The sequence below is a fragment of the Phyllostomus hastatus genome, unplaced genomic scaffold, assembly GCF_019186645.2.
Source record: "Phyllostomus hastatus isolate PE091 unplaced genomic scaffold, TTU_PhHast_1.1 phas_contig_40, whole genome shotgun sequence".
Taxonomy (NCBI): Eukaryota; Metazoa; Chordata; class Mammalia; order Chiroptera; family Phyllostomidae; genus Phyllostomus; species Phyllostomus hastatus.
In genome coordinates, this window is record NW_025333872.1 from 40,545,892 (window position 1) to 40,559,481 (window position 13,590).

Here is a 13,590-nt window from a genome sequence, read left to right on the forward strand (position 1 = left end):
CTAGAGTGTCTTATGTTAAGTGAAATTGAGAAAACTAATACCATATGATTTCACTTATATGTGGAATCTAAAAAGCAAAACAAACAAACAAAACAAAATAGGAACAATCTCATAAATACAGAGAACAAACTGATGATTGCCATATGAAAGGGGGGTTGGGGAATGGTTGAAAAGGTAAGGTGATTAGGCAGTAGAAAATGCTAGTTATAAAATAAGCCACAGAGTATAACACACAGCATAAGAAACATAGTCAGTAATATCATAATAACTGTGTATGCTGACAGACAGCTACTAGCTTTATTGGGATGATCATTTCATAAGGTATATAAATGTGTCATTACTATGTTGTACATCTGCAACTAACATAATATTATATGTTAACTATAATTTAAAAATATATTTTAAAAAGTTCTACTCACCAAAATTTAAAAAATCTGTTTTCTTCTCCTGACATTCATACTCATTTCATGACTAAAATAGAATTCTATAACTAGATAATTATAATATCTTACAAACAACTTTGAATTATAATTATGAGTACTATTTCTTAGTTCCACAGATGATTGATCATCTTGCCCTGAATCATAGTGAAAAACTCTGAAATGTAAGGTTTGATCTTATAATATTCACTTGTTCTGGGTACCCTCAAGCCAAGAAATTCAATAAAAATTGCTGTGAGCTCATGAAGTCAGTGGGATACTTTCTAGAAATCAATGCAAAACTACTTTGGAGGCATATACCTTCACCCGTGTGGCAGAGGATCTCAATGGAAGATAAGGTCACAATCCAAGATCACAAAACAGATGATGAGGAGCAACATACCATGAATGAGAGCTCCCTGGCACAATAAATAGGAAAAGAAATTCCCCTAACCTTCAGATAAGAGAAATGATAAAATAAGTACGTTTAATATAGTTAAAATGTAAGAGAAAGCATTAGAATAATAAAAAGTAAGATAGAAAAGATCAGCCATGTTTGCAAATAAGTCAGAACTCCTAGGAACAACTATTGTACATAGGGGAGTGTGGTTATTGACATTAGCAGCATTACAAATAGGTAAGAAGTTGTTAATTCTTTTTAAAAACAGGACAGCTGAATAACTACATGAAAAAATTACTTCTCTATCTCATAACACACACACACACACACACACACACACACTGATTACTATAGTCATTGAAGTAAAAAACCCATTGGACGAGTTGTGAAGGGAATGGTTAGTTCAGTTCAGTATGTGAAGTGTGTACTGGTACAGACAAGTTGATTAGTGAACCCCAAAGTGGAAACTTCTGTCTTCTGCCCTCTTCATGTTCCTCATATGAAATGAATACAACAGAGACAGAAGAGTTTTCCCAAATAGAATTTGCTACTGAGGTTTCTAAGCTTCGTTCTATAGCCCTTTGGGACCCAGACATCAGAAGACATGCTAGCTGAGGAGAAGAAAGATACTTTCACACTCATGGAGTCCAGCAGCACTGAAAATTTTATGGAGATTTGTGCTCATAAAGGTTGTATCATGACTGGGATCACTATGATGCTACTAGGAATTTAATTGATAAAGACATAGTGAAACCCAAGACTATTGATTTGCCTACAATGAGACAGTATTACTGAGAGTTTGACTTGTGCTGTGTTCAATCTAGCCTGCAATTTTGAGAAGAAAGTGAAACTTCAGGTGCTACATCTCATCCCATTGGATTTCTGTTGTTTGGGGAAGTTTTTGAAAAAGTACCCCAGCTGTTTCATATGGGCACTTGAGGGATTTTCGTGCAATGTGATGTTTAAGTGATTGGCTTTTCCTAAGAGGGTGCACAGAATTCCTTTAAAAAAAGTTTGCAGTAAGTCCATGGCACTGAATAAAGCACTAAGTCTTTATTTGTTGGATGTAAATAACAGAGTTAGCTACAGTACCTAGACAAGATATTTCAAATGGAAAAATATAAAAGAGGAATTTTAAAACATTGATGACAAAACATGAAGATCTGATGTAGGTCTGCTAAGAGTTCCAGGAAGTGAAAAGAGGAAGGGTAGTAAAGAGGCAATGCATAAAGATATAATGGCTGAGAATTTTCCAAAAATGATATAAGAACATGAATAATGAGTCAGAAGCACAATGAATACAAGACAGAATAAATACAAATAAATCCACAAAGAGACACATTATAATGTTACTTAAGCATAACAAGCAAACGTGAAGATTGTATAAGCAACCCGAGAGAAAAGTCAGCTTACAAAAGGATTGACCATTAAACAGACAGATGAATTTTTAGTATCAGTAACTGAAATCTAAAGCCAGTAGAATGACACATTCAAAATGCTGAAAGAAAATAAATAATTATTATCGAGAATTACCAGGCTAAGTTATCATTCAAGAGTGAGGACACACTTAAGACATTAAAAAACACACACTTTTAAGAAAAACATGTAGAAGAGCTTTATAACTTTGGTGTAGGAATTATTTCTTGAGTGAAACAAAAAATGTGAGCCTCTAGAGAAAAGATGGTTAACACTGACTACATTAAAATGTAAAACCAAATTTGAAGACAATCCATCATCTAGAAGAAGATATTTGTAATGCACATAAAGATTTGGACTCAAAGTGTATTAAGAACTCTTATAAGTCCATAAGAAAAGGAGAAAATACTGTGAGAAGCATGAAGAAAAGACTTAACACGTAATTAAATTCACAAAGGGTAAAACCTGACTGACCAATGAACATAGTAACATCCAACTTCTTTAATTATCTGAGAAATTTAAATGAAAATAACTGTGATATCAGTAAGTTATTAGTAAGTTAAGCAACAATTAAGAATTCAAGTAATTCCAAGTGTTAGTTGTGGGGACATTGCTGGCGGGACCATAAATAGGACAGCTACTTTAAAGAACCATTTGTAATATCAGGTAAAACAGAAAATGCACAGATACTGCAACCCAGCAATTCCACTTGTAGGTCTGCAGTCAGGCGGCTGCACTGCAGAGACCTTGAGCGGTGCAGGCCCAGTCTTTCACATCTGGGAGCCACTCTCACAAATGTGCACAGAGAGCAATCTGAAAATTGGGAGGAAAGGTAGAGATTTGGGGCTTGGACTCTTCAGAAATTGCCCTTCTGGTCCCACTCCAGTTTCAAGAAATTGAAACTGAAAATTGTAGAAACATTTTGATATTATGTAAGAAGTATAATTGATGACTCCTATCAAAAGTCATAATAAAGGAGGGGGAAAAGGTTTCTTGTCCTACATCAAAAGATGGAAGAATAAATATATCTAGGTATGTTTGTATAAAAATGTAAAGCTCTGAATAAAACAAAATGCAATTTCTCTTTGTTTTACAAGGTAGTTGCATTCCTGGAAAATTAAAAAATACTGCTGGATACCTGAAAGGTGCTCAAAACAAAAGAAAAAAAAACACATTATTTGTGGCTTGTAAAACTGTGCTAGTGTCAAGGCTCAGATAATGATAAGCAGGTTTTTTTAGCTCTTAAATGCCTGGCACATTTGGCATTTGAAAGGCATGTGGGAAGCAGGACAATTTTGTGTGTGGGGAGCTGATCCTGGGTGAGGATGTTTAGCTTCCCTGACCTTTACCCACTAAATGCCAGTCGTGCCCTAGTCAATGAGACAAGAACCCCCCTAGGAGATGAGAACCACTGCTCGATCTAGACCTGCTCAAAATTTTTTTCCTGGAATCTCTTTATTATTAATTTCTCTGTGCCTCCACAGTACACGTGACCAAAATAACATTTATCCTACAGTACAGCAATGAGCTTTTTACGTATCTGTTCTCTCTTCCAAACCACAGCTTCCCAGAGGACTGAGACCACGGGTTATTTTACATACCCAGAGCCTAGATGTGCTCAGTAAATGCTCTTTGTATGAAAAATAATTTAATCAAATCTAGCCATTTAGGTTTGAGTTTCTAGCGTGTCACTGGACTGCTTGCTGCCTTGTCTTTTTTCCTTTCCAGGTGAAAGCGTTTATCTATAAAAGGCTAACAATGGAGTCCTTTAGCAGGAGTCATCTTCAGTTTTTTAAAAAGTCTATTGTATACTACTGGCATCTCATATTAGTTCCTATTAACCGAATGTCTTCACCTAGATAGAAATTAGGATAAAAAGTGTCAGAGCTCTTGTTAAGGAAATATATAAATACATCCAGCCAACATTTAAGAAATGCTAGATTTTGCATGCATGCCTCCATAGAGCAGGCAGTCTTAACTGCCACCCCTCTTCATTTGGCTATATATTTGTCAAGCAACTCTCATTTGGCCAGTTCTGGCCCAACATTCATCATAAAGATATACCCTGTGGATCTATATAAGATTCACATTCTAAGGTACATGGATTGATGGAATGGTCTTCCTAACCTAAATAAGATCTTTCACAATCTTTAAATCATAAGTGGCATTAATTGAACCCAAGAAGAAATCAAAAGGGTTCATGAACAGATTTATAAATTTTATTCTTTCTGCATTTTAATTATACTGGCATTTTAATTGCATTGTAATTGCACATATTTGTATAAATTAAAAAATAATTAGGGATCTGCAGCACTATGGGAAACTAATTTATGCATATAGACCTTTAAAGATGTTCACATGGAGAATGATTTCATAGTTCTAACCATGTTAGACACTTTAAAATTATTCTTATTGAAAAGGTCTATAGCTGCCTAGATTGATGTGACTTCTCTGTTCTTTCTGTGATTGAGAAAGCAAGACAGAGCTGGAGCTTAAATGGAAGGCAGTGCTCGGTATTCATGGAACTCCCAGCTTGGAAAGTCCTTTAAATATTAAAGAAATACATGTATGATTTATGCAAGAAATATGTGTAATATATCATTTTATGGTAGGAGTCATACATTGTATTTCTTACATAAATCACATATATATGATTTTCCAAAATTGGTATAAAATATTGTATACATAATAATTATATATATAAAATTATTTTTCTAAATTATCACCTGAGAAGTCTCTGTGCTCTGATTGCATGTGGATGGTAAGGACAGGATGAGTCACTAAATCAGGGCAACAGAACCAATGAATTTTTACAGTATTTCTGGGCACAGTTTATCATGGCGAAGCATATGGGTGATTAGGGGTTATCCATCCAACAAGCATTTATTGAATGCCTACTGAGTGTCTGGCACTACTGAGGTATGGCCTCAGTCTGTTTCATAGGTCATTTACCCCAAAGCAATTTAAATTATCCAGCCTTCATTTCTATCTTTTCACTCTATGTCCTAGCTTTCACTGGAAACCTGAGCATTACATAACCTTATCAAATTGTGTATTGGGCTCCCCTATATCCTGGTTCTCTGCTACTTCTGAATATGTTCCTCCCTGCATCTACCCAACATCCCAGAGTTCCTAGTGGCAGGATTATTGCTTTAAAACTGCATGTTATCTTTTTGGAAAGGAAAAAGCTAAGAAGCTTAGTAACTAAGATTGTATTACTCCCTTGCCTTGCGATTATGGCACCAAATGCTTTTGTAAGCAAGAGGTTCAGTGTAAGTAAACTTCCTGTTATCTCTTATTTCAGGTCCTGTACTTGAGCTATTCTCTCTTCCTGCCCTTCTGGGTGATCCTCCGCCTACACTCATAGCATTCATTCTATCTTCCTAAGAAAACTTCCTTGGCTCCCTTTTCTGTCTTTTGTTCTTATAGGTTTTGCATCCTTCTCTTTTGTAATACTTAAATTAGAGTTATATTCTGTCAGTTCTGGGAGGTCAGGGATGATGCTTTATTTATTTATTTTTTACCCAATGTGGGCCTTTGTCTTCGATATATGTAACCTGAGCCTGGTATTCAAACAGCAATTAGCAATTATCTTCAGAGGTGATGTGTGTGTGTGTGTGTGTGTGTGTGTGTGTGTGTGTGTGTGTCTGTAGGTGTTAGTGAACTACAAGCCCCTATTAGAATCTTCTAGATCTATTATTGCATGAAAACACATTAGTCAACCTTTTCAGGGCATTAGTAGGCTCTGATCTGGGCTGTGGCTGGGTTCCCTGGTCTTGTTATTTTATGGGGCTGCTCTCTGAAAAAGGAAAATCAACTCTTAAAACATGCTCCAGACCTTGGAAGCATGCCCTTTTCTAAAGGGCATGTCTTTGTAAAGAGGAGAGAAATGGAGGGGAGTTTATCTCCTTTGGACAGTATCCTTGGGTGTGTTCTGGAGAGAAAAAAATCCCCAAAGTAATACTTCCCATTAAAACCAGGTAAATCTTATCACAAGAACCTTCTGTCCATTGCAGACAGTCAGAGCAGAGCAGCCCTAGGCTGCTGCCACCTTGGACTGAACCTTATTCAGGTCTAGATAGTGCTCCTGAACTCCAGAATGACAGTGTTTACCTTTGGCCTAGCCAAATACATGAGTTAGGGTAATGCTAACTGCTAATACAAAGAGATTTCACAGTGTATAATATCTCAAACACAGTGGAAGTTTATTTCTTGCTAAGGTAGTAGTCCAAACCAGTGGTTCCTTGTTGGTGAAGTTTTCCTTTAGGAAATGATTCTGGGCCAGGTTTTTTCCATACTGTGGCTCTTCAACCCACAGGAGTTGACATCTTCTGCACATGGCCAGTGGAATGGGAAAGGTAATAAAGGTACAATAGGTCTTAAGAGCCTCGGTCTGAATCACATCATTTCTGTTCATGTAAATGAGCAAACCAGGGCTTATGCATGTGGCACCCTGATGCATGACCCAACAATTAGTGTTGAGGGAAACAGGTTTTTATTTACAGGATTCCAGCCTGGGGGGTGGGGCAGTTGAGAATACTCTCCTGCTTGGACCCTGTTCTCCCACAGACCTACCACTTTCCTTGCTCCCCACCAGGCTATAATGCCAAAAGCATGCCCCAAAGTTCCCCATATCCTTATCTGGTCTTAAGCTGGCTGCACAAACAGTTCTCCATTCTCTCTGGAAGACACACTCATGGGTTTCAGAATCACATCCTCTCACAGCAGCTCTCTCCTTCAGGATCTGTGGTACTTTGTCCTCAGCCTCCATGAAGTGGTCCAAGAAAACATATACTGTGTTGCACTGGATCATGGTGGAGTCCAGGAAGACACACGTCCAAAAAGAGTGGCCCTTTCTTATGTCCTTCAATGAGGCAGAAGTCAGAATTCCCCATTCACAGTTCAGTATTCCAGGCATTCCCATGAATCAATGCTTGGTTAGGCAGGCCCCCGCAACTCCCAGTTCCATCAGCTTTGCCAGCGTCTTCTTCAGACAGGCTTCCCAGTGGGTCTCTTCTTTCTTACTTCACCTCCTTCTTCATGGCTGCCTGCTCAGAGGAACAGATGTAGCTCCTCTCTCACTACAGGCAGCCTGGCTGAATCTCCCTTACTTCATGGCTCCTTCCTCACGGCTGCCTTCCTTATGGCTGCCACTCACTACTAACCTCATGGCTGACTGGGTGACCCTTCTACACCCTTTCAAACTGAATGGCTGTTATCTCATGGCTGTCTACCCTTATTTTAAATGCTGACCTGGAGCTTCCTATGTGACCTCATTTCCAGCCCCTCAACAATATGCTACTTTTGCCAGTTCCCCCATATCTTTTTACGTTCTTTCAGCTGCCATCTTTAGTCAGGGTAAGAATACCCTGTGACACAGGAGCCTCCACCTCCCTGTCTCTCACATAGGTGCAGCGTAAGTACTCCCTCCCACTATGTCATGAGTCACTATACATTCTGAAAGTCAAACCTTTTGCCAGGGGCATAGCATAGCTGTTAATTTGCCATGTGTTATGCAAAGTATTTTAACCACAGTATCATCCCCTTCTTCCATCCCCCAACCATGGGCTGTGGGGAATATTTTCAGGGACCCCCTGCCCTCTGTACCCTGTTACATTCACATTATAATGTCTCTAGGTGCTAGAGAACTGGGAAAATATTCTTGGCTGGGCAGTTGCTCTCAAGAGACAACTCAAAGCTCTGTACCATAGAAGGAGATCTTAAATTTGGGGTACAGTTAGCTGCTAAGGTTGCTCTGTTAATTTTCTAGGGCAACACCATTTGTTGCCCAGTGGCCCAGATGCCCATCTTGCATCAAATGGCTGTCTACTGCTCACTGCCACGCAGTCATCTCATTACTGTCAAACCACTGAAGCAACTTCTGCTTCTGTTGGAATCAAGGTTTTGCCTCCCCAAAACTGTGCCTTTTGGGATATTCATTTTAAGCTGGTTAGTAAGAAATAAAAGACTCTGAAAGAACCTTTGACCCTTTCCCTTTGATACCTAAGAGATTCAGATAAAAATGCTTGCTCCAGGAAGGGAATCTTAATATATTCACCTTAGCATGAGATAAGAGGCTCCGGGGAGGGGCCTGGTAACTCCCATCCTGTGTCTGTTTTGGGTTGCCTGACATCTCTGTTCCTCTCTTCCTCAGCTGCCTGTAAATTGTCTATTTCCTTTGAAATCCCAGACCCCTGCAACCTTTTCCTTTGTGTATAATGGCATATAAACTCAACTGCTCAATGTGTTTCAGTTCTCATATCTTATGACACCCCCAACATGTACATCTGTAATAAACTTTATTTCTTTTAATTTGATTATTAGCTGGCTAGAAGGACTTTGTGGGAAGAAAAGGTTTTTTTTTTAGCCCCCACACTTTCCATCAGACAATTGGTTAAGTGTCCCAACTTTGCCTCCATCTGTCTTGGGCAGAGATGGGGAAGAATGTCAGGCTAATATGTAGTTAACAGCAGGACCTGGTGTTGCAGTTCTAACCTTTATACCAGGCGCTGCCCATCTTTCCCTTCTCACAAGAGGTACAACACAGTCCATCCCTCTGGTTCTCCCATGGCTTGGATGGTGGGGTGGGACACTTTCCATTGAACTTCACCTAAGCTCACAGTGACTCATTTAAAACAATTGCCTTGGCAGGAGCCCGCCTGTCTTTGCCAATTATAGTTCACAACCATGGACCTCTTAGTCCTGGAGTTTTCTTACACACACTTCCCTAGTCCTGGGCATATAGGAAAATGGTTCTGGGCACCCCTGGCCTTGATCTCTCTGCCCATTTTCTCCTTAAGCATCCTCTTTTACAACTGTTGGCATTCACAACATGTGCCCCATCTTGGAGTTAGAAAGATGTTTAATTTAATTGAATTTTAGAGTCTTCTTGAGAAATGGGAAGGGTTATATGCTACAGAAAATAAAATATTGCATAAGAATTTTACTGAGCAAATACTATGTCCCATGTGGCATAAAAAGGGCTATGGGAAATGGGAAGGAACATAAGCTATAGTCTCTGTTTATGAAGAAATTATAAATTAGTAAGAACTGCTAATTACCCAGGAAACAACAACAAGAACTAGTGTAGTAAGTTACAAGTTACTAATACCACCTCCATATAAGAAGAATTGAGAGGAGGCTTCTTAATTTAGTATCCTTCCTGGTAGTCTTTCTTGCCATCCTTCATTTAATAAAATAAAACTTAGTCCATATATTGCTTAACTTTTCTGCATCTGATAAAAAATAAAAATTTAAACTATTATTATTTTATCCTTGAACTTTTAAGAGTGTTCATTTTCAACTCTGAGAAAGTATACCAAAATTTAATTCCTACTTAAAAGAATTTTAGAATTAGAAATATTTACTTTAAAAATTTTTGCTAATGGTAAAAATGAAAACAGCATTAAAGAGTTTACAGTCAAAAATGAATTTCTCTTTTACCCTGTATCTCAGACCTCCTTGGAGGTAACCATTGTTGCTACCTACCCCTCCACTTCCAGAAGTATTCTGTGAGTATGCATTTCATTCTTCCTTGTCTCCTAACTTATTCCTCTCCATTTGCTGGGTCAGTAGTTCTCAAATTTTATTGTACAAACAAAAATAAAGCCCCCCCCAAAAAAAAACAACACCTGGGGGAACTTCTTTAGAAATGCAGATTCCCTAATATTTTCCCCCAGAAATTCAATGAGTCTGGGTGAATTCAAGGAATTTGCATTTGTAACTAGGTGATTTTGGATCAGGTGGAGCATGAAAGCTACCTTGAGACACTATTCTAGAAAATAATTAGGTTCTCACCATATTGAGAACTCATTTGGTCAAGTCACAGGCTATTGTGGTAGACTTTACTTATTCCTATCATCATGCCACATTCACTTTTCCAGTGCTTGACCTTTACTGGGGTTACCTTCTTTTTGGTTGCCATGGTGATACACAGAGGTCTTCCTCATGTAATTAAGCTGAGGACGTTGATTTGTTTCATTGCCTCCAACTGACTGCCTTGCTGCTGAGCTGCAGACTGTGTGATTAACTAGACTGAGAAACTCAATTTGTTTTCTTTCTTCCTCCAGTTGTATGATTGCTGTTCACATACATTTTCTTATATCTCTGAGGAGCAAGTAACAGTCATAAAACTGTAGATTTTTGAGTGAAGACAGTCATTTAGACATTGTTTCAGCCAATCTGTAGCTGGGGAAACTGAGGCCCAGAGAGATTAAGGCATGTAATCAAGGTTATAAAATAAGTTAGTAGCAGAGCTGACAAGAAACTGGGTTTACTAATTTTGAATCTGGTGCTCTTCTCTCATTTTAGTGCTAAATTCACAAGGTCCCTGCAAAGCATTCGAACAGTTCCTGTTCCCCACTTCACTCAACATTTCGTCCTTCTGTGTCCTGTCCACCTCCACCCCTGTGGGCCACATTAACCTGGACTGGTTTTCTTGCTCACAGTAGTGATTGTGTGAATTATTTCTGAACTCTTGAACATGGCAAAATCTCATTTACTTGAACCTCAGTCCACCAAATATAAAGCAATTTTTGAACTGAAGGGGTTGTTGTTAGTTTAAGTCTCTGCAGCAACACAGAAGTTCACAATTCTTATTCTCAGCTTCCTCAGACAAAGACCCAAGGAACAGTCATTACTTTTCAGAGGTTGGGGGAGGGTTGAGGTCAGGAAAAGGTTGCTTGGTTTACAGTCTCATCCTGCCTCCCTCCTGCTATTGACAAAGCATCAGGACGGTTTATAGATTGCTGCCTCCCTTTAAGGTCTATTTGCTGATGTTTTGAGACACTTATCCAATCTCAAGAAACTCAAGGGACCTGATTTCAACTTTGAATTATATATCACCCATATTTGGGATGGAATGGGCAATTTTAATGGAAAAAAGCCCATTAATCAGGCCAGGGATTAGAAAAGGCTTTGATATATGTATTTGTTGAAATCTGTATTGATGTAAAATTTTTATAGTTCTACAAATTTAGTGATTTTTAACCTGAAAATGATTATTAACACCACCCTACTACCACCAGATGTATTCTTTCTTTTCTTTTCTCTTTCTTTCTTAAACTTTGGTGAAATATTAACTAATTGCACCATATATCTGACAATATCTCCAGAGTTTAGCCAGGAGAAATGTAAAAATGTCCTTGGAGAACATGTCTGTCTTGATGAACAAGAAGAATTCCAGAAAAAAAAGGCTCAGTTCCTGAAATAAATTATAGTACTTCACAAAGGAAATTAAGTATTTATTGAAAGATATATTTACTAGACTAGTAACTTTTTCCACATTTTGTAATTCATATAATATGTTCAGGAAAAGAAAATTAACTGAAGTGGTTTTTTTTGGGGGGGGATGCAAATGGTGAGAAATAAGAACTATTATAGAAATACTAATAGAAATGGCATTTGCAAGCCTTTAGGCACATATAATTTTGTGCTTATGAAATTAGAGCTGTGAGTAAATCATTCCAATACGTGACATAGTTGTGTTCTTTCAAACAGATATTTATTTACATTAAGCCTGAAGATGGGCATGAGCATGGAAACAATGGTATCTTATTTTTAAATCTACTTGAACATATAAACAGTAAATCAGCTTCTCTCTAACTGTAAGATAAGGGATGGTGTTATTTTGCTTATAAGCATTATCTTGGAATTTGGCAATCCCGGGAAAAGGTTCTCAAAGGTTACGGTAGCCTTGCAGTGAGGCACAGACAGGTATTCATGCTCAAGCTAAAAACCCTGCTGTACCTGTCGCTCCCATGATCCTATACAACTGTGCTTATAATTTTTAAGGACCAAAACTTTCCATTGCTATCTTTAGTCTGCTTACTTCTTTTTGAGGATGATGGTTATTGTTATATTTGCTTCATATGTATTTCCTTCTGCCCTTAAAGTCCAAATAGATATTTGTTTTCTCTTGATGTTAGCCAAAAGGCTGAGAAGCCATTATATAGATAGTAATTTTCCATCCTTGTGTTTTCATACCTACCACACAATTGGGCTGGGATCATCTGCATTTTGTTGTCTTGGGAGGGTTAATGATTTTATTTTCAAAAGGTTAATTGCTGACACACACACAACCCAGAAGATAGCTGTCCAGGATTCTTTTCACTCATTTCTCAAATACTTAGTTTACTTTTGATCTTTTTAATTCACTGTTGAAAATCAGTTGCCTCTAGGAATTTCAATATTACATTACAGAATAACAAACTATCCAATATCACTAATGGCCTATTTAGGAATGAAATGCTTTTTTTCCCCCTTGGTTTTAAGCAATTTCCAATTTTGATAGGAATCAGACACCATCTACAAGGATGGAGTTAATAGCTCCCTGAAGGGACACATCACTAGCCAGGTCATAAAAAACATGCACAACTCGCTCTTTCAGCCATAAGACAAGAGGAAAACAAATACATCTATTTTACCCTAGCATTTCATTTCTGGTCTGAAGACGCTTAAAAAATTATAGTCATTATATTATTAATGTTATTATAATAGTTATTTTTTACATTTCTGAAATCTGGTTGTTTATCTGTTTATATCTACCTCTTTGGTATTTATCTATTCATATCCTTTCCTCAAGAATTTACTTTTTGAGATGTCATCTCTCAAAATTATATCCAAAACAGAATGCAAGTGCTGGGATGAATATAATACACCATTTGAGACTTTGCTAAGTGATTCTATAATCTGAAAAATTTAGGGAAAAGAACTAGTGAGTGAAGAAAGAAATTACTTAACATATTTGCTTTGGCTGCTCACATTGATCAGATTTGTGGATAATAGCTTTAATTCCTTGTGATAAAACAGAGCAATCTTCTTCTATTCCTGTTTTGTAAATGTACCCCCATTTGACTAAGATAAAGTTGCTCTAAACTCAATTACTTTGCTATTGTGCTTGGGTAATGAGTACGTCAGTGATGGGTAGGAGAACACAGAGCACCAGAAGAAGAAATAGTAATGGGTGGGTCCAAGGCAGGATTTGGGGTCCTACTTGCAAACATCATGATAAAAAGAAATTAGAAAATCTATCACAGTTTTGGGAGAAGAGAAGGTCAGATAAGTGCAAAAGACTTGTTAGAACTAGACCTAAGTGGAGAGGGGGGACATGGCATAGATATGTTCAAGATGCTTTCTTATCCCCTGGCTGGTGTGGTTCAGTTGGTTGGAGCATTGACTCTTAAACCAAAAGGTCACTGGTTTAATTTTTGATCAGGGAACATACTTGGGTTGGGGGTTTTATGAGAGGGCAACCAATTGATGTTTCTCTCTCACCTTGATGTTTCTCTCTCTCTCTCTCTCTCTCTTTCTTTTTCCCTTTCCCTTCCCCTCTTTCTAAAAGCGATGAAAAAAAAA